The following is a 27,395-nucleotide window of genomic DNA, read 5'->3' on the forward strand; positions in this document are numbered from 1 at the left end:
TTGTGGGCAGGGCCAGAATGTATTTCCCATCCCGAATCACCATTGAACCGTGTGGCTTGTGTTGACCGTGTTGTTGTACTTGAAATCTCATGTAGTGAACCAGATGGGTTTTAATAACAATTGACTCATGGTTCGATTGTTGAATTCCAGATTGTTTTTACTGAATTCAGGTTTCTCTAACTGCCATGGCTGGAATTCAATCCTCATGTATGCTCAAAGCATTAACTCTGGCTTTCTGAATTAATCACCATGCCATTATAAGATGCCGTTATAACACCCCTGAAGGGGGAGGGAGGGACAATTTATCATGATGGGTTTTGTGTCTGTGTTAAAATAGAATCGTAGAAACAATACATTGCAGAAAGAGGCCATTCTGTCCATCGAGTCTGCACTGACTCTCTGAAAGAGAGATTAATCCAGGCCCTCCCCTCTGCCCATTGTCAATCCTGTACATCTGTGGGACACAAAGGTGCATTTTGGCATGGCCAATACACCCAACCTGAACATCCTTGGACTGAGGTAGGAGACTAGAGCATCCGGATAAAACCGATGCAGATACGGGGAGAACGTGCAAGTTTAACACAGGCAGCTACCCAAGGCTGGATTCGAACCAGTGTCTCTGGCACTGCAGAGCTAACCACTGTGCTAAGGACTCTGGATGACTTGCCCAGAGACCGTTCCTCCTAGCATCAAACTTTAGTGTGACTGTCCAACCTGTATTTGGTATTTTAAGCGGAATTATCCAGGAATGACACAAATTACATTCTCAGTCCCGAAGTTCATGCTCTGAAAATCCTATCAGGTGTTTATTTTCTTTTACTGCTTGGCAGCAGGAGGGTTAATCGCCTTTGGGTTGCTTATTTTGATAGAAACTGTTGAGATGTAATGATACATGCGTTCACTGCTGATTGGGGGAACCAGAGTCTGGTTGACAAGGCGACCAACGGCAGAAAGAAGTCCTCCAAGTGTGCGGTTTCACTCAACAGGTCGCTGAGCCTCTCAGTTTGTTCAAAGATCAGAACTTGTGGTTTAATGACCCGGGACTGGAAACTCCAGCAGCGAGATGGCAGTTAGTCAGAGCCGGGGGGAGTGGTGAGAGGCCAGGTGTTGCCAACTGTCGACAAGCCTGAATCTTTTCAGAGACTTTCCCAGCGACTGAAGCTGCAGGAGATTTCTGCAGAAGACAGTTCCAAAGGCACACAGGTCTCTGAAAGGAGAAACAATTATTTTCTTCGCTCTCTTTCCAATCTGTCCCGCGAAGGTTAAACATTCCGTCAGCTTCCACACTCACACCGCTCCCCTCCTCTGACCACACCACCAACCCCCCCCCCCCCCCCCCCCGAAGGATCGTATATGTTTGAAAATATCATCACTCAATCTTCTATACTCCAATGGATTGTGTCCGATCTTTCCTCGTATAACCCCATCCCAAGTCCCCAGTCAAGTCGAGCGCCTTAAGAAAGAAAATCTGCGGTCTTCACACAGTCTGGCCTTCATGTGACTCCTGACACACAACATTTTTATTCATTCATGGAACATGCGCGTTTATTGCCCATCTCCAGTTGCCCTTGGAGGGCAGTTGACAGTCAACCACATTGATGTGGCTCTAGACTCACGTGTTGGCCTAACCTGGTAAACAGGGCAGATTTCCCTCCCTAAAGGACATAGTGACCCAGATTTTTTTTTTCTCTGACAATTGACAAAGACTTCACTGTCATCAGGAGATACAAAATTTCAGGGGTTTTTTTTATTGAGTTGTGTTTCAAGCACTGGACCCCAGAAGATTGGCTGAGTTTTTGGATTGTTACTCTAGAGATAATATCACCACGCCATTCCGTCCCCTGGTTGACTGTGAACTATGATCTGAGATGGCCATTAGCAAACAATATCTGAAAGCGTGTGTATCTATGTGTGTGTGTGTGTGTGAATCTGTGTGTGTGTGTGTGTGTGTGTGTGCGTATCTTTGTGTGTGTGTGTGTGTGTGTGCATGTGCATGTGTGCGTTTCTGTCTGTGTGTCATTTTGCCTGAGACAAACTGCCTGTCTTTGTCCCTGTGTTTGTGTGTGTGTTTGTGTGTGTGTGTGTGTGTCTTTCAGCTTTTGTCTAAGAGAGTTTGCGTTGTCTGAGTGTGTGTGCATGCCTGAGTGTGAGTTTTTCTGCGTGCTTGTTTGTTTGAGTCTGTGTACGTGTGTGTCTGAAAGTATGTGTGCATGAGAGTGTGTGTGTGTGTGTGTGTGTGTGTGTGAGAGAGAGAGAGAGAGAGAGAGAGGGATTGCCCACACACACACACACACACACACACACACACACACACACAAACACGCACACTCTCTCTCTCTCACGCACACATACTTTCACACACGCACATACACATACTCAAACAAACAAGCACACAGAAAAGATCACACTCAGACATGCACACTGTTCAAGGGCAATTAGAAAGAGTAACACAAAACCAGAAAATGCTGGAAAGGCTCTGCAGCTCTGACATCATCTGTGAAGAAAGAATCGTGTTAACGTTTCGAGTCCAGATGTTCGTGACGAATTGTCAAGGAGACTCTAAACTTTGGTTCTATTCTCTCTCCGCCGATACTGTCAGACCTACTGACATGTTCCAGAATGTTCTGTTTTTTTTGTTTTGGATTAACGAATCCGCAGTAATTTGTGTTTCGGACCAGTAACAATTTTTGGCTTTGCGAACAACACTCATAGGCAAATGAATGAAAATTATTGAGAAAGAATCTAAGAACTAACAAGTTCCTGTTTAGCCGATTCTTCAGGCAGCAACCATTAATGAATCAAATGAAAGTGTTACATTCCAGTCAATCCTGTTACTCATCCGGTTTATATATTCAAAAACGAGCTAACTCGGCCTAACGAACACCATTTTGCTATCTCAATGAGCTAAAAAAAAAAGATTGTATTTGCCGTTGACACATGTCCCACTGCATGTTATATTTTCGCTTCTGTAATCATTCTCTTTTGAAAATCACCCCAGAAAATGTTTACTTTGGTCTTTGAGACAATGAATCCCAGAGCCGAACAGTTGGCGATATAAACCCGACTTGCTCATCATCGATTTCAAGAACAGTTCTTGCTACGTCTCTTACACGTACACCTTACTAAGCCACCATGAAATTTTAATATGTATACAGTAACATACAGGCTCCTGAGAAGTAGCAGTTTGTCACTTGGCCTCTCTCTCCCTGCTCTGACAGTAAACAAGATTATGGCTGAACTTATTATAAGCTTCTGCCAACCCTGATCACATTTCACCCTTCTTGTTTACTAAGAATCTAGCTCCTTCTGCCTTTAAAAATATTGAAAAACTGCTTCCACTGCCTTCTGAGGGGCACATGACCCTCTGAGAGGAAAACCTTCCACTCTTCTCTCTCCTAAATGTGTGACTTTTTTTTTAAAGAGTGTCCTTGGGGCTTCACTGGAGCATTGCAGCAGGATAAGGAGGGACTCGTAGGCAGGGAGAGCGAGGATCAAAACAGGCTGTGAGTTGGAATTCTCGAAATGAGCCACACATTTCTTCTCAGGGAAGAAACCAGCGTCGGCCAAAGTGCAGCAATTCAGACAAAAACAGGAAACGCTGCCTGCATTAAGCCAGTCAGTAACTGTGCAAGTGAGAAACCGAGTTCAGGTTTCAGACTGATGTCTTTGTTATGAGGGCTGGAAGATGTAAGAGATGAAGAGTTATTTTTATTCTTCTGCCCCATGTGGTTGTTGTAACCTCTCGCCTCTTGTCTAAATGATTATTTCAGAAGGTCGGTAAATATTGGCCACATTTCTTTCGGTCTTGCCTCACACACAGTCCAGGTTGTAGGCAGATTTCCTTTCTGAAAGAACATAAAAACTAGAAGCAGGAATAGCTCATCAGGTTAAAGGAAAAGCGAACATGCAATGAGCCTGAGATACTGTAAGTGCTTCAGTGCAAGTAAGACCAGAACCTTGCAGTCATGGAGTATAGTGGGCAATGCCTCTCTCTCTCTCTCTCTCTCACACACACACACACACACACACACACACACACACACATACTTTCACACACGCACATACACATACTCAAACAAACAAGCACACAGAAAAGATCACAATCAGACATGCACACACACTCAGAGAACAACGCAAACTCTCTTAGACAAAAGCTGACAGACAGACAGACACACACACACACACACACACACAGACATGGACAAAGACAGACAGATTGTCTCAGGCAAAATGACAAACAGACATAAACGCACACATGCACACACATACACACAGATATGCACACATACACAGACACACACGCACACACACACACATAGATACAAACGCTGTCAGATAAACACACACATGGACGCGCGCTGATACACACTGATAAACAAACACAGACACACGCACTCTCAGACAACACATATATAAAGACACAGGACACAGAAACACAGGCACTCACAGAGCAGACACAAATGTTCAGACAAACTCAGACACACATACACGCACACTCGCTCTCAGCTAAATACACACACTCAGATAAACAAACAGTCACAGCCAAACACAAGCAGCGTTTCCGAAATCATATGCACCCACACACAGCCAAATACATTCGCTACTTTCCTTTAGCCCTATTGATGGGTGGGATGGAGGAGTGAGCTGTTTTTTAAGAAGAAACAAGAGGAAAAATGGAAGATTTTTTTTTGAGACAAAGCTGATTTTTCCTGATGCCATCCCACCTCATCAAATTGAGTTAGCGATACCCCCACCTGCCCCGTGTGCCCCCCAAATACATTTGCCCCAGTGTCAGCATGGTGGTACAGTGGTTAACACTGCAGCCTCACTGTGCTAGGGACCTGTGGGTCGTTTGCATCTTTTCCCCGTGTCTGTGTGGGTTTTCTCCAGTTTCCTTCCCCAGTCTGAAAGACGTGCTGGGTTAGGGGGCATTGGGCCGTGCTTAAATTCTCCCTCAGTGTCACCCCAACAGGAATGTAGAGTCTAGGGGAATTCTCACAGTAACTTCATTGAAGTGTTAATGTAAGCAGACTTATTAGTGACACTAATAAATAAACTTAAATTGCAGGTCAAGGTACTGCTGTGACAATGCACCCTCTTGTTTAAACACTCTGCAATGCTGAGACTGGGGAGAGGAGTGAACAACAGGGAGCAGCATTGCAGCTTCTGTCCCCCCATTGAAACTGGGATTGTTGCTCCATCTGCTGCACCATCCCCACCACATCCACTGGGGGGCAATCTGGACAATGGGCTGCAGGCAGACCTCACTGCGCCTGCGCCACAAGCACTCACCGCCGGCGGCCATCTTGCGTTGCCAGGGGAGACGGCCAGCGGCCATGTTGCGTTGCCAGGGGAGACGGCGACATGCGCGCTGCACTCTGGTTGAATTCCCCTCCTGCACATGCGCCCAGACAGTTACATTTTAACCTTTTAATATTTTGAATCTTGATGATTATTATTCACATCCTCACCCGTCAGACTTTCGGTTCCTTCTCCATTCGGGAAAATCGTTTCTGTTTTTCATTCCGTCTGTTTTTCAATCACACCCGCGCGGTGCGCTCTGGGAAAATACTACAGCACATGCGCGGTTCCGCCACCTGCCTCTTTATAAAAATATGTATTTTATTTAATTTTAATTCCGCTCCGGGCGGGATTTCCGGGTGGGAATTTCTCTCACTTTCCATATTTCTGAACTGTCGCTTTTTCCTCGACGGGGGGGGAGGGGCTGATGGTGACGTCACGGCAATATGGCGGCTGGCCCCGCCTCTCTACAGGACCCGGATGTTCCGCCAACGAGTAGCGGCCAGGCCGGAATGGGCGGAGAAGGGCCCGCACGTGCTACAGCGTCCCCTGGTGGTCCGGACGGGAAATAGCAGCAGCGCAGTCTCTGCCCAAAGGCTTCCCCAGTTCAGCTGCTCAGAGACACTGGGAACCTCTTCAACTGGAAACTTCAGCTTCTCACATTCACCCCCTGTGTTCAGTCATTGTTTAATAAACAACCTCTGTAGTGAAATCAGAAACAACTTGTTCACATTAAAAGGGGATGGGAATCTGGACCATTCTGCTCAAAAGGCTCTGCTTGCCTTGAAATTTCAATTGAAATGTTCAAGATGAGAATTTGTTGATACAAGTCATGTTGTATGTGGAACGCTCATGATGCCACAATAAGATCAGTGCAGACATCTCACAGGGTGGCGTGACTGGAGAAGATGTCAGAGATGGAATGGTTAAATACAGAGCTACAGGGTCTGAAGCTCAGTTTTGTGTAAAGAAAAATGGCAGTACAAAGAACAGAGAAAATTACAACACAGGGACATGCCCTTCGGCCCTTCAAACCTTCACTGACCATGCTGCCATAAGATAAGAACATAAGAAATAGGAGCAGGAATCGGCCATCTAGCCCGTCGAGCCTGCCCCGCCATTCAATAAAATCATGGCTGATCTGAAGTGGATCAGTTCCACTTTCCTGCTCTCTCCCCATTACCCTTAATTCCCTTGTCTGTCAAAAACCTATCCACCTGTGACTTAAATATATTTAGCGAGGTAGCCTCCACCGCTTCAACGGGCAGGGAACCGCCAGATGCAAATGGTCACTAAAAGCACGTGATTTATTTTTCATTCAATGTGGCAGCAACAACAAGTAGGTCAAATGCTTTGAGTGATCATTTGCAGACACCTCGTTATTCTTGAACTCCAGGCCGCCGGCAAAAAGTAGTTTCAAAATATAATTTCCCTTCCAATTATCTGCTGCACCTACATGCTAACTTTAAGCATTCCTTGTACAAACGCATCTATTATATTCTTAATATGAACATTTATATTTTTCAGCTCGTCAAACATGTTCTGGTCTTTCTATGTTTTTCACGAAGAAGAAAATCTTTTTGCTTTCCAAATTTGCACCTGATCTGCCCCTCCACTCTATCTGCCCTTCCCTACAGCTTGTATTAGCTAAACTTTGCCTGGAGTTTCCAGCAAGAATTGAACTCGCGATGCCTGACTTACAAGACCAGTGCTCTAACCACTGAGCTATGGAGCCAAATGCTAACAGCACATTGCGGTACCAGTAGCATTATCAGTGGATTGAGGAGCAGGATGGGGTTTGAGGTGGGGGATTTTTGATGAATGGGGAAATGTCTGAGGTGGAGAGCAGAAAGTTAAAAGCCGCAACTTGAAAGTGACATGATTTGACATGTGTGCTGTGTGTGTATCTGACATGTATGTTGTGTATCTGACATGTATGTTCTTCAGAGTTGATCGTTTGTGTTACATCTCTGACTTCTCCAGCTCCGATGCCAGTTCATCCAGCTGGAAGATTTAGATGTTGTTCCCTTCACAGACGCTGTGAGGCGTGTTTTCATTAAATAAAGAATTGACCAAAAAATGATTCACTCCGTGACTGGGAATCGAAACCGCGTCACGGCGCTGATCCTGATCACTGGACCCTCAGTGATGCTGTTGTTAGAGATTTGTAGTGAATTGACGATCTCTGTGCCCATTGCTTTATTTCCAATAATTTCCAACAAAAATAAGTCGCGATGAGAAATGACGGGAGGTGAACCTCAGTTAGAAAGTCCCAATCCATCCTCTGGGCAGGGATTGCAGTCTCAATGTTGGCAATTCTGTCGCTTATATCGACAAACAGCCATTCAGCCTGTGTTCCTGTCTGTCTTCTCGATCGGAGTAACTCCGTTTGATAAAGTGTCATCTGGACTCGAAACATCCGCCCTTTTCACTCCTTACAGGTGCTGTCAGACATTGGGAGATTTTGGAGCATTTCCTCTTTTCCCATCAGCAGTAATTTGCTTTTATCACTGAGTACAATTGATTGGGATTATTCGAAGAAAGATGAAAATGATGCATTAACGAATGGGCAGAAATCATTGCTCCCTTAGATATCTGCCAGGTGAACTCTTTTAAGTTTTGGTGTTGGGGATAAGTTGTACAATCAGATTGAAATAACGGTTATCTCCCTGAATTCAGTGACATGGGCTCTCAGTCTGACCATCGGAACCTGCAACAACACGGCCTAGTTGAACATTGCAGACAGGCAGATTCGCTATGCTACACTGCCGGCTGTTTCTGTAGTGTAGTGGTTATCACTTTCATCTAACACACGGAAGGTCCCCGGTCCGAAACCGGGCAGAAACATTTATTAAGCTTTCTCGTGTGGTGGAAGGGAAAACTGTTTGAGTTCAGTTTGTTGCTCAACATGAACCGAACTTCGATGTTAAACACATGTTATCGTTGATCTGATATCACCCTCAAATACTTGCTGTGAAATTATAAACACGTTATTTCGACGAAAAGACAGGGAAGTCGATTTTGACACCGAGCACTTAACCGCATCTTATTCAGTCTACAACAGAATTTAATGGGTTTATAGGAGCAGATTAATATGGTTAATCACCATCTGAAATATCTGATAGTAGTGTGTGCTCAAAAAGACAGATGCAAGTGATATTGTAAGTGAACTAGAGGAAATGGCACACATTTCACAGAAGAATATATTTTTAAATCGTTTTTCATCACTAAGAAACAGGAAAAGCCGCTCAGACAGATGAGGGAATCGAGACTCAGTGCGGATCTACTGGACTTTCCTGTAACGGGCCGGATTTATGTGCCTGAATGTTTCAATCCCATAACAAAAATGGTGATCAGTTCCTTTCCCTCCCGTTGAATTCCTCCCTGTGGTAAGAGTCGTGGATTTATTTTACCTGCCCGTTCATAGGAGAAAGGGAATAACCAACACACTACAGCAGCGCTGTGGGATCAACGGAACTAAAGAGACTTGTATAGAATTGTAAACAGTGCCGTCATGCTGCAGTTCTGGAACAGGTTTTCAGAAATAGAATTGTGGTCATTGACACACTACTTTAGAATATACTTAATATCTACTGTCTCAGTCTCTGTCGCGCAATTGGCCAGCGCGTTCGGCCGTTAACTGAAAGGTTGGTGGTTCGAAACCACCCAGAGGCGGAATTTTACTATTTTCTCACCATCAGCATTCACAGCAAACAGTTGCCTGTTGGCAAAGGGCCCGTGGGTGCCAATAAAAAATCGCTGTCAATTGTTCCCGGCTGTACTGTTATCTGGTGTTACCATCATTATTTAATGACCATTGATTTCTAACACATCACATATAACATTATATGTTCCATTACACCACTAAACATAAAAAAAATACAGTCGGAACATGAATTTGTGGCTGAGCATTTGTTCCAATTCCATATTCCTGTTTCCATTCATTCCTGGATAGATCATAAATCTGTCTAACCCAAACTGAAATGTGTTCAATGATGGAACATCAGAACCCTCTGGAGTAGAGAATTCCCAAGATTCACCAGACTTTGAGTGAAGCAATTTCTCCTCATCTCAGTCCTAAATCAGCAGCGCCTTATCCTGAGATTGTGCCCCCGTGTTTCAGATTCCCGGATCAGGAAAAATAATGTCTCAGCTTTTCAATGCTATCTATACTTTCTCATTAAAGCTGTTGAGATTTTCCAGCATTTTCTGTTTTTGATTCAGATTCCAGCATCCTCAGATTTTGCTTTTATTCTGTCTGAAACGCGGGGATCCAGACAGCACACACTGTTCCAAATGTGGTCTCAACAAAACCCTGAATTACTGTAACAAGACTTCAAACACTTCAGAACTTAACTCCGAGCTCAAGGCTGGAAGAAGAGTGTGACAGTGGATAATTCTCACTGTGTACATTCCTGTAATCAGTAACTGGATCAGGAAGATAAGATATCTGTGTTTCTTTGAACTGTCATCTGTAAACTCCAACTCCTCTCAATGCCGTGTATCATCCCTTCGCTTTCCCTGCTTTCCAGTTTGGTAAATGACTTGTGCCCGTTACCCTCCGTGATGAAAGCCTGCCGTGTGTTACCTTCCAAGTTTCACAGGAGCCACAGTGATGAGGTTGGTGGGTTTTGGAAATTGAAAGTGTGACATGAGCAGTTTGCGGGACTATTTTACCTCACTGTCCATTTCCTGTTCCAGCTAACAGGAATCACTGCTTTCATTGGCTGAAACATTCACTTGTCTGTGATATAAACATGACAATGTGAAGGATACACTTGTATTTGGTGAATTCAAAAGTCTGAAGTAAAATAAATAGCAATTGGTTCATGCACAAGTTCATCTTTTAAAACAATGGCATCAGCTTCCCTGGTGGTCTAGTGGTTAGGATTCGGCGCTTTCACCGCCGCGGCCCGGGTTCGATTCCCGGTCAGGGAATGTAGATTTGTTGCTGTACGACAATCCTGCGTTACTTCCCGGTCTGTGGAAATCAGTACCAAGGATGTTTCCTCTTTTACGTCTGAATTGGAAATGTCACATGAAAAGGACAGAAAAAAGAGAGAGCGATAGGCTACAAAGCGCAGATGATATAAAATGCTGATGTTAAAATTTGGCTGTTAATGGGAGAAAATTCATTCCTTCTACTGACACAAATATCTCGCAGATCTGGGTCCAAATCTTGTGCTCAGTGACAAGAAAACACTTTCATTGAATTAAGCAGGAACTCTCCTACCTCCAGTGAAGAAGAGGCAGTTTTCACTCAGAAGCAGTAACTGTGAGATTAAGTGGAGAGGGGGATAAGGACAGGTTAAAGCAATGTGAATTGTCTCAAGCCTGGACAGTTACTAGGATTTTGCAAGCCCATGCCAAAAGGTGGGGGTTACAAGTCGTGTTTCATGAACGCAAAATCCCGGTTGAAGCCGTTCTCTGTATTTGGAATTTGGCTATCAGATCTGTTCAGCGATTCTGTGTTGTGGTGTGTCTTGAAGGCCGCCTTGGAGAAAGCTTACCCGAAGATCGGTGGTTGAATGCTCTTGACTGCTTAAGTGTTCCCCGACAGGAATGGAACAGCCTTGTGGGCTGTGAAGCGGTATCCATTCATCTGTTGTCGTAGCGTCTGCATGGTCTGGGCGATATACCATGATACGGAATATCCTTTCATGCAATGGATGAGGTAGACCACGGTGGCCCAGTTACATGTGTATATATCGTCTACCTGGTGGATTCTGTTCTCACGTTTGATGATGGCATCCATTTCGATGATCCAACACATCTTGCAGAGGTTACCGTGGCGGTGGTCTGTGGTGTCATTGTCGCTGTTCTCCTGCAGGCTGGGTAGTTTTCTGCGAACAATGGTCTGTTTGAGGTTGAACTGTGTTTTGAAGGCAAGTAGGGGGGTGTGGAGATGGCCTTCGCGAGATATTTGTCTTCATCAATTACATACTGAAAGTTCTCAAGAAGATGCCGTAGCTTCTCCACTCTGGAGACGTACTGGAGAAGGAAGGGACTCTCACGTTGTCCCCTGTATGCATTCTGAGGAGGTCGGTGAGTTTTTCTTTTTGCAATGGCGCGTCGGAACTGTCGATCGATGAGTCAAGCGCAATATCCCGTTCTTCCAAGGGTGTTTGTCAAAATCAAAACGAGACCACACACACCACTGCGTTCAACTGCTCTCTGGTAGTGGTGGGATTTGAGCCCACGCCTCGAGAAAGACTGGAGCCTAAATCCAGCGCCTTAGACCGCTCGGCCCCACTACCACACAGGGAAGTGTGATAATCCTGTCATTTCACTGCATTGATACTGAAACATGTTAAAATCAGTGGAGTTGGGATGGGCGATGAAGAAATCGTCACCGAATCAGATGGCCCTGAAATGTGCAGCAAACAAAACTCATCTCCAGTCAGAAACACAATGAGCTGCAGTGAAGAGCTGGCTCCATTTAAACTGTCCTTAACCTCGTCTGCTCCTCAGATGGGAGAATATGGCCTCCTGTTGAATTTGCTGCGAGTCTTTACTTGAGAAAGGACAGGACACAAGGCGAAACTGAGATTCGTGCCTGCTGCCGGGAAATAAGTGATATTCATTTTCACGGATTGGAGGGGAGCAATAAAGCTTCATTTCCTGACCTGCAATCAAAACAGCAGTGAAAGTGGATTTGAAACTGATGTTTTCTCACGGAGATTTGAACCTCACCCACTGCTCTGCTCAGCATTCATTTCTTCAGGTGACTGCAGAATTAATTCTTCGTTCAATGCAATCAAATCCTTCCAAATATTCCAGTTTGTTTTTTCAGGTTTCACTTTCAGATTCCTTCATTAATGCTCATCAGCGATAACTTGCTAAACTCCAGCCAGAAATTGAACAAGACTGAAACCAGTTGTTGACATCCTTGATTTCTGGATGTTTGCATCTCCTCAAGTCTCTGTCCGTCTTTGTGTCTCTCTGTGTGTGTTGCTCTGTGCATCAGTGTGATTTTGTTCCCAGAAGGAGTGAGCACATTTTTACACGACAAACTGTGTTCACTTTTTCATTCACCTCACTGGCAAATGGAACAGAAAATAACAACATGTTTGAAAGTAGAGAGAAAGGTTGACTGATTCTGGTTCCTATTTTGATTGGCTATTGCTTATTGATTCGGTATCTGTATATCACTGAGGCTGATTGGCATTTTCACTGATCAACACTGAAACAGACAGTGGATTCACTCGGTGTGGTGGTGGGTTCCAGTTCGATATCTGCAATCGCAGCAACAACTTCTATCAGTTACTGTGAACACAGTGTTTCTAATAGTTTGGAAATATACCAAAGCATAATCTAATAGCTCTTGTATTATTTGAAATGAATATTCAGAGATCTATTTGTATATCAACTTACTGAATAACAGTGTGAACAGCAAAGCATGAACAATGTTTCTTTGTTGCAGAAGGACACACAGTGTGTCTATGTTGAGAATATAAGTAGAAGCAGGAATAGAGGAAAACTGTGTGGCTCACGGTGCGATCAAGCCTCCATCCTTTCAAATAACAGCTAACTTTTCCTGAATAATTTTACTACAGCAATATAGCAGCAGTTTAATTTCAGGGCTTTCATTGCCTGGATTGAATTCAATTCCCTGTCTAGATGTTGTGCAAATTGTTATAACTCGAAGATGTTACTGTTTTGAATAACATTATATTGGATTCTGAAACTTAACTCTGTTTTTCTCTTCATGTTTGCTGCCAGACCTGATCATAGAGACATAGAGACAATACTTTAAAACAGAGATGAGGAGAAATTTCTTCAGCCAAAGAGTGGTGAACCTGTGGAATTCTTTGCTGCAGAAGTCTTTGAAAGCCAGGTCATCGAGTGTCTTTAAGACAGAGATAGATAGGTTTTTGATTATTAAGGGGAAAAGGCGGGAGAATGGGGATGAGAAAAATATCAGCCATGATTGAATAGTGGGGCAGACTTGATGGACCAAATGGCCTAATTCTGCTCCTATGTCTTAGGCTTTACTCCTTATGGTCTTACCACATTCTGAACCCACTCCTTTTTTTCTCTACGAACGGTATGTTTTGTCTGTATAGTGTGCAAGAAACAAAACTTTTCACTGTACTAATGCATGCGACAGCAATAAAACCAATCAGTTATCTAAAACGAGTGCATTACTCAGTTGCACCTGGTTCACAGCCCGTTATCCGGCTCTCACTTTGTTTCTTCAATGGAGTTAAATTAACCGTTGCAGGTTTTAGTTTTATTAGTCAGGTCGCTTCATTCTGTTACGTGTTTGTAAATGACCCTTTCTGTTGCACCTGAAACAACATAATTCCTTAATCAGCACGTTTCTTCGGAATGTTCTCCCCAACACCAAAAGTAAGGTCCTGCCCTTGAAGCTCCATTACTTTGTTTTGGGCTATATGTGGGAGGATATGGTGACAATGGAACTGTTTCAGAGGATGTTCACCAGATTGTTTCCGGGGATGAATGGGTGGCTACGAGGAGTGATTAAACAGTTGGGTTTGTACTTGCTGGATTTAGAAGTATAAGAGGTGATCTTATTGAGATATATAGAAATTCTAATGAAGATTGATAAATAAATTGTAAGAAATGTTTTCTCTTATGGGGAAGTCTCGAATAAAAAGGCACAGATATAGGTTGAAGGCTGGTAATTTAAAATGGAGATGAGGAGAAACTATGCGCGGCAAAGGGTCGTGAATTTATGGAACTCGCTGTCCTAATACAGCGGTGGTGTCTGAGCCGTTAAATGGTTTCAAGACGGTGATACATATATTTTTAACGTGAAAAGGGACAAGGGGAACAAGTGGGGAGGTGAATTTGAGGCCAGGGAGAGATCAGCCATGATGCGATTGAATGACAGAACAGTCTCGTAGGGCTGAAGTTTCGTCCTTCTGTTTCTGGTCCCAATGTCTGCATGTTCTAGTTTTTTTTGGGGGGGGGGGTATGTTCATCAGTAACCTCTGTCACACTCTTCAATGTTATGATCGATCATTCCAAGTCCCATCCTCGGATGTGACGTATCCAGTCATAACATCAGCATGGATCAGAGCAGCATTTGCAAGTCACCAAGTCCATAGCATCATCCATGTGGCAAAACACTCTGTGAAATTCAGAAGCTCATCACTGCCACTCTAATCCAGTCCAGGATACTTCCAAACACATTGGAACAGGATATATAGGGCATTGATAATTTATTTGAATGCAATCAAGATACCAAAGGCATTCTGGATTCAATATGCATCTTATCCATTGCAGTGGGATGCACATTTACCTCGCTTGTTTCCTCCTGGACCAAATCAGGAATATTGAAATCGCATCAGGTAATGTTGTTTGTGTCGTCAGGAGAGCCTTGTTTGGAAACACAAAGGGTGCATCGTTGCTTTCCTCTTTTTTTGCAAACTGAACTCCGTATTATCCATACAGGAAGCAGCTTGCTGCCATCAGACCCAATACAGGAAGTCACCAGTGCTCCTTTGCACTCATGCAAAGAATTTCGGCTCCCTTTTATTAAAAGTTGCACAAATTGGAAAGAGGCCTATCTCATTCCATGAATCTTTTGTGAACGAATTGATTCAGATTGATTGTAAATATGAGAGAACAGCTTTACTGTTGTATCTTGCGGCTATCAGACGAAATTTACGTTTTGGAGACAGTGGAGATAAGATTCTCCTTACAGTTGAAACATTGTAACGATGTATTTGTGAATTAATATTTCCAAATATGTACTTTTGTTCCCTTCATTTTATAACTTTCGATAGCCCTGAATATTTAGGCATTGTTGGTCAATATCCCTAATGGAAGGTAAAGTAAAAATAGAAAAGCTAGATAACCATAAAAGCCCTGGCAGCATCACCGAATGGAAAAAAAATAAGAAATGTCATGTGAACTCGAAATATTCACGCTGTTTCCGTCCTCATAGATGAGGCCGGGCCTGCTGTGCTTATCCAGCATTTTATGTTTTTATCTTCACCTTCCGGAGTACTTCTCTTCTTTTATGGAAGCTGAACTAGTTGCATTTAGTCTTTATCAATTGTTTTGTGTCAAATCCTGTCTTCTATGTTTGTGGGCCCAGGAATCTGGACGTGGAAAAGCGCCTCGTGCGCAGATGACAGAGTTTGAGGACATGTTTTCGTTAAATTTCAGAAAATGTTCTATCATCTCGGGTTGAATGATACCAAAGCTGGATATTTATATTTCTTTAATCTGGTAAGCCTGTAACAGTTAATAATCGGACTCTGTGTCTCTACGTGAATGTAGAGTAACTATGGGGCTCTCAGGGCTTCCTGGAAAGCGCCTGACGTCAGTTAGTTCAGGCAATGGATTGGGGATTAACTGACAACAGTTTAGACAAGTTATACATTATTTATTACATATCGTGCATTAATATGCCACAGTGGATATGGGAGTGAACGCATGGCCTTACATAGACAATCAGGGCTAAAGTTTGATATTAATGTGCCATTCAGGTGGATTACATTGAATTGATTAATTAAATAATTTGCCAATGAGTATCAGGGGATATTTTACCCCATTCTTTAATTCTTTCCTAAACTGACTCTGAGTCCCTGCATAAATAAAAGGGTTGATGCAGGAACTCAAAAGCTGAAGCATAGTCCCACTTTCATCCAGCATGTATGCTAAGTTGCTGGAATCAGAAACTGAGGAGTATGTAACATTCGCAAGTTGAACATAGAGAATGGTTATAAAAAATAACAAATACAACAGGATGAAACTCCCCGAGATACAGAAGAGTAAAACAATAGACTTCCTCCGTTTCTTCATCTCTGGGTCACTCTGCTTCTCTCCATTGCTCTGTGCCCGGAGTCTCCTGCAGGCTCTATTGGCCATTACAATGTGTCTGACGGTCAGCACATTAAGCAATAAAATCAGAATGAATGGGAGACAAGGTGTTAAAATGATAAGAGTCCAGTCAAATGCAGTCCATATTAGTGACGTATAAAACGTTGCTATTTCATTACAAAACCAAGGTATGCCGTCGATGATAAATGACGGCTCATATGTAAAGTACCAGGGAGTGTTAACAACACCACTCAGAACACAAACTGTCCCTATAACCCTCGCCGCCGTTTTCTTGCTGCAATATTTCGTCTTCAACTTCTGGCAACAAATGGCAACGAATCGATCAAAGGTAAACGCGACTGTTGTCCAGACGGAACAATCTCTGACTCCATAAATTATCACAAAACTGAGACTACAGACCGGAGTGATGGAGAGGAAGCTGAATGGGAAATAGATACGGGCAATCCGGTTTAATATCACAGCTGCAATAATGACCATGAGATCTGTGGCCGCCATTGATATCAAATAGTAAGTGATACATCCAGAAAGACCGCATCTTCCACGGGCTAGGATCACAATCACTGCCAAATTTGCTGTGTTGTAGACAAAATAAGCTCAATGAATATGCAAAATAGAAAAATAGAAGAGAAAATCATTATAGTATTGAAGCATCAGGAAGCAAACATGATGAGAGATCAGAATTGGCAATCCTAGTTGAAGAACCCTCTGATTCACTGATTTAAAAAAAAACTCCTAAAATGAAGCATTTCTTCAATACTGCACTGAACTGTCAGTAAAAAAACATATTGAATGTTAACCTCACTGTTTGATCAGCTACAGGAAATACAATCAGTTTGTGTCTTGTCCCACAAATAGAGAAGAGAGAAGACACGACCAAGTTATTGGCAAATCCAATGGCTATTAATATTAAATATACATTAATATAGCAGAAATGCATCACATAATTTTCATTGTACAAACATGTCAAGTCCCTCAAATGCGAGAAGAAAACTGGAAATGTATTTCATTAAGAACACAAGAACATGCTTTGAATTGAGAATGGTTTTGGACTCCAAATTTTTAATTCATTGAAACCGTTGAAAAAATGGTTCACAGTAGTGAATAAAATATCTTCTACTTGCAATGTTAACAACATGGTTCAGTCAGTAGAACTGCCAAATTGAAGTGGACTTCAGATCTACTCCAGGAGTTCAGCACACATGGAGTTTTGCATTGGCTATGATTTCATCTCTGGAATAAAAACAATAACCTGCGACATTGTCTAAATAAAACGTTAAAAGAAAATCAGCACCAACTTTGCAGAGGATTGTCTTTCCTGTTGCAAGCAACACAACAATAAAAACAACAAAAAAACACGCACATCGGGATAAATTTGTGACTATTCACTAACAGCCTCAACAACATAACAGAGCTACATTTAGAGTACCGCAATGTTCCTACAGTCACAGTGACAAATCACACCAGAACTTACTTTACTATGAGGATAGTGTTGTGGAAATGAGCCACAGTGACAGCATGAACAACCAAATGGTTCACCTACAATATGAGTTGGGAATAGAAAGAAGGCGAACTTGTAAGATTGAAGTGATAACATTACCCTGGTTAAGGTAATATAGTATATTGTTAAAGAGGGTAAATTATGCTGATAATGTAGAGACATATCGGTAAAAGCGAGAAACAACACATTACAGTAAGCTTGCTTCAATTCATACACAATCATGAGGCCAAATCGTTAATTACGTCAGGAAATTTGCTCCTTACGCTTTAAGTAATAGACATTGTTTGTGATGCATGTTGTCATTCACTATATTGATAATATCTGCTGCCAAACTGCCAGAATAATGGTACCCATTGTGTTTCCATTCGCCCAGCCTTGTATTCTCTGTTCTCTTCATGTTCAATGAGAGCACAACTAATTGTATTTCCAGCCAGGTCGAGTAATTATGCCAGGCAGAGGGAAAAATGTAATGATTAAAATGGAGGATGAAAACTGTCATGGTGCAGAAGGTGAATCTCCAGCAAAATAGGGTAAATCACAGCAGGTAAGAAGAAGATTGTCAACTTAACTGAGAAAAATTATCCCACAATATCGGCACTGTAGAGAAACATTTCGGGAAAAAAATAGAATTGCGGGAGGGATAAACAATGATTTTTATAATGAATAATTCATCGTTAGACTTTACCCGGAACGCCAATAGCAGCAATGACGAGATAGTAAATGGCAAACAGAAGATCTTTCGGTGATGAATGCATTTCGATCAAAGTCCCCAATTGTCTTCTCCACTGTACTCAGAGATTACCACATTTATCCTTGGTGTCAGGCTCCAGGGAGACAATTAAGTGATCTGTTTTTTTTTATACATGGATTGTGCTAATCAAAACAAACACATTGGCAAAGTTATTGTGCACCACGTGTTTAAGATTTTTTTTCATAGGTTCTGATGTGTTTCCACACTCAGAGTGTATAGTATGTTCCCTGTTAAATTATTCCATAAAAATAATGAGAATTAAATCGTGGATTTTTTAAGAAGTGAAATGAGCATTGTACAAAAAACAATAAATGGGTTTAATCTGTTCATGCTGAGTTAAGTAGTCTCTGCATCAAATAATAATGAACAGTTTTGTTCAAGTCAAGAATGAAAACGCTGCCTAATACTCTCTCCTGGTCAATATCCAGTCTAGAACATAAGAACATAAGAACGTAAGAAATAGGAGCAGGAGTAGGCCATCTAGCCCTTCGAGCCTGCCCCGCCATTCAATAAGATCATGGCTGATCTGTCGTGGCTCAGTTCCACTTTCCCGCCCTCTCCCCATAACCCTTAATCCCCCCTCTTATCAAGAACCCATCAACCCGCTTCTTAAAAATATTTAGCGAGGCAGCCTCCACCACTTCAACGGGCAGAGAATTCCAGAGATTCACCACCCTTTGAGTGAAGAAGTTCCTCCTCAACTCCGTTCTAAACCGCCTCCCCTTTATCTTGAGGTTTAGATACACGATGAGCAATCATGTTCCTCCTAGTGGAAAATCTCTCTGACTGTGCAGTTTATTACATCTGTCAGTGCATTCATTGTGGAGCTATACAGGTTAACACACTTACATGCGGTGAGCCAGGTTCTGCTTATGTGTTTTAATTAAATATTACCTGATCTATTTCAGCATAGTTGCACTCGATATTCAGATCAGCACCATTCAAGTCAATAGGCAGATTCAATCTGGCTGACAAATAGCCCACTCAATGAGAACTTTGTGAGAAAGTTAAACGAAGTTCCCTTCAGCAAATAAATAACCTGCATTTCCAAATTAAAGAAAGGTCCCGCCGAGATTTGAACTCGGATCGCTAGACTCAAAGTCCACAGGGCTCACCATTACACCACAGAACCCAACCCACCGTCGCAGGCTGAAAATCGTCGCTCAAATCTTGTGCCATTTTGAACATCGTAGAGAAATATCAGTCCCATTGTACAATCCCGTCAATGGCCAACACCAATTCATATTTACATTGTCCTTGCTGGCTCCCCCTGTAAAAATGAGTAGGCTACCTTCAACTGCATTACAGTTCACTGTAGCTGACTATACTCAATGAACAATGTTAGCATCGAACTGATAGAGACATTACTGCGGTAAATCTACTGAACAGCAACAGCTTATCATAGCTCTGCTTTCACCACGCTGGAAGCCACTGTGAAAATATAAACAATTTCAAATCTTCGCAGACAGGAAGGAGTGTGTGAGTGCGGACAATTGGCGCTGTACACATTCCTGTAATCAGTATCTGGGAGAATCAGGCAGATGGGATCCTGATGGCCTTGTGGTTAGGATTCGACACTTTCAGGGTCACAGGCTGTCTTTGATACATTCAGATTTAATGATTTTTTTTATAAACAAACCAGCAATCCTTCCTAGTCCAAAGCAGCTCTGCCAGAATCGGTGGAGTGAGATTTGCACTTTTGATTCCGGGTTGGAAATGTCACATGAGCAGCAGGTCAAGAACAAACGCAGATAGTGAAAGACAGTGATATGATGTAAAACGCTGCCGACAGAGATGGTGATACAAGGTCAAATCTGGATGGTAACGGGTCAAATTTAACCATTTGTTTTGACAGAATTATCACTCATTTCTGAATAAAATGACAAGAAAACTTCTCCATGAATGGAACACTAAACTTTTTGACCTTGACCGATTGCAAGCAGTTTTCATTCAGGAAGCAGTAACTGTGAGATTAACAAAGCAGAATGGAGAAAGTCTCAGTTTGAGAGGCGGCACTGCCGGGAGAATAGAGAGCTGAAGTTCACCCAGAAAAACAGCAAAGTTTAAAAACAACGGGTTTTGAAAACTTCAGCGGGAATCTCAACCTAAAACAAAACACTTTTCACTTGTCCATGAAGGATTAGCAGGTGACAGGCAGCGCCGTGTATTACTGTGCACTGAGAGCCACAGAGAATGAGGCTCTCGCTGGCCTTATAGATAATCTGGCACATGGTGATAATCAATGATTCAATGTCAGGGCAACACATGGGGTTGAACATCAGAGAAAATTTACTCATAGTGAACGTGACAATACAGTCCAATGCCTCACTGAGGTTAAGGATTGTCACTGTTGGGGAATTTGACATATACTCATAATTTACTCATATTACTATCGGATCAAGTCCAATCCTTCCCCATTCACACAAACCCGCAGATCTCCCAGGTGAACAACGTCATCAATCTGTACTTTAACTGTTCCAGATCTTTTAACTGTCTGACAGAGCACACCTTTCAACAGTGATCAAATATCAAAGGCAGAATCAGAGTTGCTACATATTGAAGTCGCTGAGTTAAAATTATTGACTGTAACATGTGTACTTTATAAACAAAAGCCCCCAGTTGCAAACAGTCGAGATAACAAAATTTGGCAGATTAAAGTTCACAAATGCTGATGCGGTGAGTTTGTTTTCACCAGTTTCGACTTTCACTCGAGGTGTCAGAACTGCTTTGTAGAAAGTTAAACAATTTTATTTTGCTGCCTACTGACGTACGGGCTCGTTGGTCTAGGGGTATGATTCTCGCTTAGGGTATCTCAAGGTATTAGCATGCGAGAGGTCCCGGGTTCAAATCCCGGACGAGCCCTTTGTTCGCTTCTTTTTCACCAAGTCAAACATTGTGATTTGTTTAAGGTGCAAACGGCGGGATGGCTTTCTGCTGACTGGCTCCGAAAAAAAAAGGCGCAGAGTTTTCGAGCACGGAAAGAGCCCACTCAGACACCCACATGGCAGGAGCCCACACTCATCATGTCCGCGTCTGCCATGTGACATCTGGACAGGAAACATTCGTTCTGATTCTCGCTCCACAGATAGTGCCAGAAATACCGACAGCACCCAGTATTTTCTGATTTTATTTCAGATTTCGAAAGCCCGCAGTATGTTACGTTCTATTAGGCTTTATGTTTTGGGCTAGCAAGTGCTGACAAGTGGCAAGTAACATTCGCGCCACACAAATGCCAGACAATGTCCATCACCAGTAAGAGAAAATCTAATCACAGCCCCTTGACATTCAATAGTTTTTCCATCACTGAATCGCCCACTGTTAGCAGGTGAGAATGATCTCTCCCCACTGTGACTGCGCCGATGAATCTACAGCTGGGGTGGGTAATCGAATGCCTTCCCACAGTCCCCACATTTCCATGGCTAATTTAACCTTGGAGCTGGACAACCAAAGCGAGCTGAATGAGAGGCAGCGACAGAAACGGGAAGAGAAGCGACATGATACCGTTTGGTAAATGTCTTGTCCCCGTTACCCTCCGTGATGAATTCCTGCCGTGTGTTACCTTCCAAGTTTCACAGGAGACACAGTGATGAGGTTGGTGGGTTTTGGAAATTGAAAGTGTCACATGAGCAGTTTGCGGGACTATTTCACCTCACTGTCCATTTCCTGTGCCAGCTAACAGGAATCACTGCTTTCATTGGCTGAAACAGTCACTTGTGTGAGATATAAACATGGCAATGTGAAGGATAAACTTGCATTTGGTGAAAAAACACAGAAATAAATCAAAAGGCAGGTGGATCATGGATAAAGTAATATTTTATGAAACTTGCACAAGCTTTCCTGGTGGTCTAGTGGTTAGGATTCGGCGCTTTCACCACCGTGACACCGGTTCGTATTCGCGCTCAGGGAATGTAGGTTTATTGCTGTACAACAATCCTGTGTTACTTCTAGTTCTGTCGGAATCAGTATCAGGGAGATTTCCTCTTTAGTATCTGAATTGCAAATGTCACATTTAAAGAACAAAGTAAAACGGGAGCGACAGGCTACAAAGCGCTGATGATACAAAATGCGGATGATACAAAATGCGGATGATTATTGGAGGAAAGATGAAAATGATGCATTAATAAATGGGTAGAAATCATTGCTCCCTTAGATATTTGCGAGACGAACGCTTTTAAATGTTGATGTTGGGGATAAGTTGTACAATCAGATTGAAAGTAACAGTTATCTTCCTGAATTCAGTGACATGGGCTCTCAGTCTGACCATCGGAACCTGCAGCAACACAGCCTAGTTGAACATTGCAGACAGGCAGTTTTCCTCTGTTATGCCTCCAGCTGTTTCTGTAGTGTAGTGGTTATCACATTCACCTTACACGCGAAAGGTCCCTGGTTCGAAACCGGGTAGGAACATTCATTAAGCTTCCTCATGTTGGATAAGGGAAAATTGTTAAATTTAAGTTTACTGCTCAACATTATCCGAAATTCAGTGTTAAAGACATGTTATCATTGCTCTGATTTCACCCTCAAATACTTTCTGTGAAATAAGGTGCACTGACGAGAAAGTTCGATTTTGACATCGAGCATTTATTCCCATCCCGTTCATTCTCCAACAGAATTTAATGGGTTTATAGGAGCAGACTAATATGGTTAATCACCATCTGAAATATCTGATAGTTCTGTGAGCTCAAACAGACAAATACAAGTGATACTGTAAGTGAACTAGGGGAAATGGTGAACATTTCACAGAAGAATTTTTTTTTAAATCGTTTTTCATCTCTAAGAAACAGGAAAAGCCACTCAGACAGATGAGGGAATCGAAACTCAGTGGGGATCTACTGGACTTTCCTGAAATGGGCCGGAATGTATGCGCCTGAATGTTTCACACCCATAATAAAAAACGCTCAAGTGTCATGAACAGATAATTCTTGATTTTCCTCCATTTAAATGAAGTTGACTTTTTTTAAAAGCTAACGATAGTCAATCTCAAAAATGTGATTTGTATTACCCGGTGATTCGATTGGTTCTGTTGGTCAGTTATGTTTTCAATTCAGTGATGTTCAAGTTCAGAAATATTTAATTCATAATGAAGACGTATGTGTTAAATGCATTGATACGAAATATTGAAATGAATAGTGAGTACAATTGTACAATGAACTTTGATGAAGTGTCATCTGGCTCGAAACGTCCGCCCTTTTCACTCCTTACAGGTGCTGTCAGACATTGGGAAAATTTGCAGCATTTCTTCTTTTCCCATCCGCAGTAATTTGCTTTTATCACTGAGTACAATTGATTCAGATTATTCGAAGAAAGATGAAAATGATGCATTAACTAGTGGGCAGAAATCATTGCTCTCTTAGATATTTGGGAGACGGAAGCGTCTAGCGAGCTAGGCAGCCGAAATAGCTCAGTCGGGAGAGCGTTAGACTGAAGATCTTAAAGGTCCCTGGTTCAATCCCGGGTTTCGGCAGCATGCCCTTGCTGGTTTTCTGTGCTACCTACTAATTGGCACTGCATTTTGTCTCGCACTGTCTTCAAACCTCATTTCACACAAGCTGTAACAGACCACATACCCATCGCAATTTCCATCCTACCAGATGTTGTTATATTTCCTCCTTGTTGGATTTCACTTCTTTAAAAAAACTTCCTCTATTTCTAAACACTCCCAATGTTAATGAAAGGTGATGGAGGTGAAGGCTTATCTTTGTTTCCTTATGCACACATGCCATGTAACATCCTGAGTTTTTCCAACCTCATCACATTTCAGTGCAGATGTCAGGTCCGCTTTTACATGGCAGTGAAAATATATTCAGCAAAATCCCAGTTGTTACTATACTACACCAAGCCCCATTTGATTATACACCGTTCATTCTGCCAGTTATTACAGCACAGAATTAATTCTCGGCTAATGCCACAATATTTCATATCTCTGTTGTGACTCCACTAGACCCTCTCTCTCCTGATACTGCACCAGAACACGCATTACACACGGCTCCATCTCTGTTATTACATTGCAACCTGCCACGTATGAGGAAAGATTGACAATATCTCACTCACTGCTGCACCAGTCCCTGTTTAGATCGAATAATATCCTGACTCTAATTATTGACCTATTTCATGTTGCAATTATTGCTGTACTTGTCCCTGTCGAAGGTTATATCAATCTAAGGCCTTAAACAGAACTTACTGCAGCAGGCTATAGAACCAATGAAAGAATAAGAAACAGCAACGAAAACGAGCGCTTCACAACATCTGCAATAGCAAAGGAGATCCACGAGATGGCAGTGAAGCAGTGATTTTTGGCACGAACACGAAACAGAGAACGTCTCAGTTATTGCTGCAATAGACTTAGCCTTTGTCTACCCTGAACTGGACACAGATTATATGATACAAAAACATATTTCTGATTATATGACAGTGATTCTGAGTTGATTCTGTACTCAGCAAAATCCCGCTTGTTATTATCTTGCACCAAGTCTCATTTGAAGTTACACCGTGTATTCTGGCAGTTATGACAGCACGGAATTAATTCTTGGCTGATGTCATGACACTCCATATCTCTGTAGCTACTTCACTAAAACCTTTCTCTCCTGAGACTACACCAGGACATGTTACTGATTGCATTATACGAGGCTCTATGCCAGTTATTACATTGCTGGAACCTGCCACGTATGAAGAAACCTCGCCAATATCTCACTCAGTGCAGCACCAGTTCACCTCTCTGTTTATACCGAATAATACCCTGTCTCTAATTATTGTTCCATTCCATCATTCATTCATTGCTGAACTTGCCCCTGTCAAATCTTACATCAATCTAAGAGCTTGGCCTGATTTTTTTCTTAATTTATATTATACAATGTTCAGCACCAGACAAAATTATACTAGGCGCGGTGTCAGTTTTATTGTGTTAGACGTTCTCTCCTTTATTTCTGTGCTAAAGCATACCACAGTTCATTTTACACATTATCCTCTCTCAGTTCTTACTTTATTCTGCATTGCCTCACGTTTTAGTCCAGCGGGCCACATCTCTGTTTATATCAGACTAGATCATGTCCCTGGTGTTGAAAAAGAAGGTGCCATTTTGCAGGTGTCAGATTGTGGTTCAAGTGGTCTGACGTGGAAATTAAAATAACAAAAGGATCGTGGACAAAGCAAATTGTAAAACCCGCTGTAATCTGTTGGTCTGGTGGTTCGAGTTTGAAGCTTTCACTGCTGTTTAGATTGCAGGTCAGGGAAAGAAGATTTATTGCTCTCCTCCAATCCGTGACAATAAATATCAGTTATTTCTCGGCAGAACGCTCAAATCTCAGTCTCGCCTTGAATCCTGTCCTTTCTCAAGTGAAGACCCTGAGCCAATTCAACAGGAAACCATATTGTTCTTTCTGGGGTCCAGACGAGGGTAACTCAGTTTAAATAGAGCGGGCTCTTCACTGCAGCTCATTGTGTTTCTGACTGGAGATGAGTTTTGTCTGCTGCACATTTCAGGATCATCTCTCAGTAATCACCGGCAAGAATATTCCCTTCCCGTGGGGAACACTAAAGAAGTCAAGGGCATTAACCACCAAACTTCCGATAAGCATTCTCCAAGGCGGCCTTCAAGACACACGACAACACAGAATCTCTGATCAGAAACTGATAACCCAATTCCATATACATGAGAATGGCCTCAATCGTGATCTTGGGTTCATGTCACACGACTTTTAACCCCCACCATTTTTCCTGGGCTTGCAAAATCCTACATACTGGCCAGGCGTGAGACAATTCACACTGCTTTAACCTGTCATTATCCCACTCTCCATTTGCATTTTCTGCACCCGAAATGAATGATTTCGTAAATCATGATTTTTTTTCCAACAACAGACAGCAGTTTCATGCTCATCAATGCATTCCTATTCCAATCTTATTTGTTGCATTCAAATTCTGTGACCGTTCTGGTGATTCCCAGATGATGAGCTGGTCGAGGGATTAGACCACTGGACGATCCGCTCACCTAAAACAGATGCTCTAGGTGAGGGTCGAACTCACAACCTCAGCATAGCCCGCTGGCTGTACTGCTGTATAAGTACCGCGCGCTAACCAATTGCGCCACTGGAGAACGGCGCTGTGCTAATTTTTGCCAGGTTATTAAAGGCTCCCACAGCGTTACCTCCGTTAATAACCGCTATTCGAGGCCACATTTCAGACCGGGAAACAACCCCATCAATGATCCTCTTTTCCCCGGCTCCACAGTGAGTGAGACAGGGAGAAGCAGCAGGATTATATCCCGCAGTCTCCAATCGCCAGCAGAAAGCGGCGACTGCAGCTTCAATCAGCGGGTTACTGCCCATCCCTGGGACACAAGGTCCGACCCCGTTCAAACCTCCCCGTACACCGAACACAAGCTCAGCAAAACGCAGATAGATTATATCCCGCTCACTGAACCTTCGAGTAGCATTTACACAACACCCGAGTGATTCACAAACAAAATTCACACCAACTTTCCAAAACTTTTCAGTGATAAATTCCTCCATTTGGTTGAAAAGCTGAGTGTTGGGAATCTGGAAATGAGCACCATGGGATTTGTGCTATCCAGTGACTTGTTTCCCAGGGTTAGCCTCAGGTTTGTAATTCCATTTGTGTTGTATATTGAAGCGAATCTTATATCAAAATTAAAAGAAAACAAGGGAAATATTAAATCTTGGAAGAAATCCTGAGGGAAATGGATCACAATATTCGGAAGGAGGTGCAGTTGTGAATGGTGTTATTGATGATTGAGTGGAAAGTATTGGATGGTTGGGCTACTGGTGGTCGGTTCCCTTCCCTCCCGTTAAATTCCTCCCTGTGATAAGAGAAATGGATTTATTTTACCTGCCCATTCATAGGAGAAAGGGAATAACCAACACACTACAGCAGTGCTGCGGGATCAACGGAACTAAAGAGACTTGTATAGAATTGTAAACAGTGCAGTCATGCTGCAGTTCTGGAACAGGTTTTGCAGAAATTGAATTGTGGTCATTGACACACTAGTTTAGAATGTATTTAACGGCGATTGTC

General features: G+C 42.5%; 6 non-coding genes across 6 annotated transcripts; all 6 read left to right on the plus strand.

The window, feature by feature from the left end:
- The first annotated feature begins 8,075 nt into the window (after positions 1-8,075).
- trnav-aac (transfer RNA valine (anticodon AAC)) lies at positions 8,076-8,148 on the plus strand. Its single transcript has one exon. It is a non-coding gene; the product is annotated as a tRNA-Val (tRNA).
- Positions 8,149-8,902: 754 nt separating this feature from the next.
- trnan-guu (transfer RNA asparagine (anticodon GUU)) lies at positions 8,903-8,976 on the plus strand. The gene has a single exon. It is a non-coding gene; the product is annotated as a tRNA-Asn (tRNA).
- Positions 8,977-10,167: 1,191 nt separating this feature from the next.
- trnae-uuc (transfer RNA glutamic acid (anticodon UUC)) lies at positions 10,168-10,239 on the plus strand. Its single transcript has one exon. It is a non-coding gene; the product is annotated as a tRNA-Glu (tRNA).
- A 10,901-nt stretch (positions 10,240-21,140) lies between these two features.
- Positions 21,141-21,230, plus strand: trnap-agg (transfer RNA proline (anticodon AGG)). The gene is given in 2 exon segments: positions 21,141-21,176; positions 21,195-21,230. It is a non-coding gene; the product is annotated as a tRNA-Pro (tRNA).
- A 1,472-nt stretch (positions 21,231-22,702) lies between these two features.
- On the plus strand, positions 22,703-22,775 carry trnav-uac (transfer RNA valine (anticodon UAC)). The gene has a single exon. It is a non-coding gene; the product is annotated as a tRNA-Val (tRNA).
- Positions 22,776-23,758: 983 nt separating this feature from the next.
- On the plus strand, positions 23,759-23,832 carry trnaf-gaa (transfer RNA phenylalanine (anticodon GAA)). Its single transcript has one exon. It is a non-coding gene; the product is annotated as a tRNA-Phe (tRNA).
- Positions 23,833-27,395: the final 3,563 nt, after the last annotated feature.

The sequence above is a fragment of the Carcharhinus amblyrhynchos genome, unplaced genomic scaffold, assembly GCF_965287045.1.
Source record: "Carcharhinus amblyrhynchos unplaced genomic scaffold, sCarAmb.v2.hapA scaffold_38, whole genome shotgun sequence".
Lineage (NCBI taxonomy): Eukaryota > Metazoa > Chordata > Chondrichthyes > Carcharhiniformes > Carcharhinidae > Carcharhinus > Carcharhinus amblyrhynchos.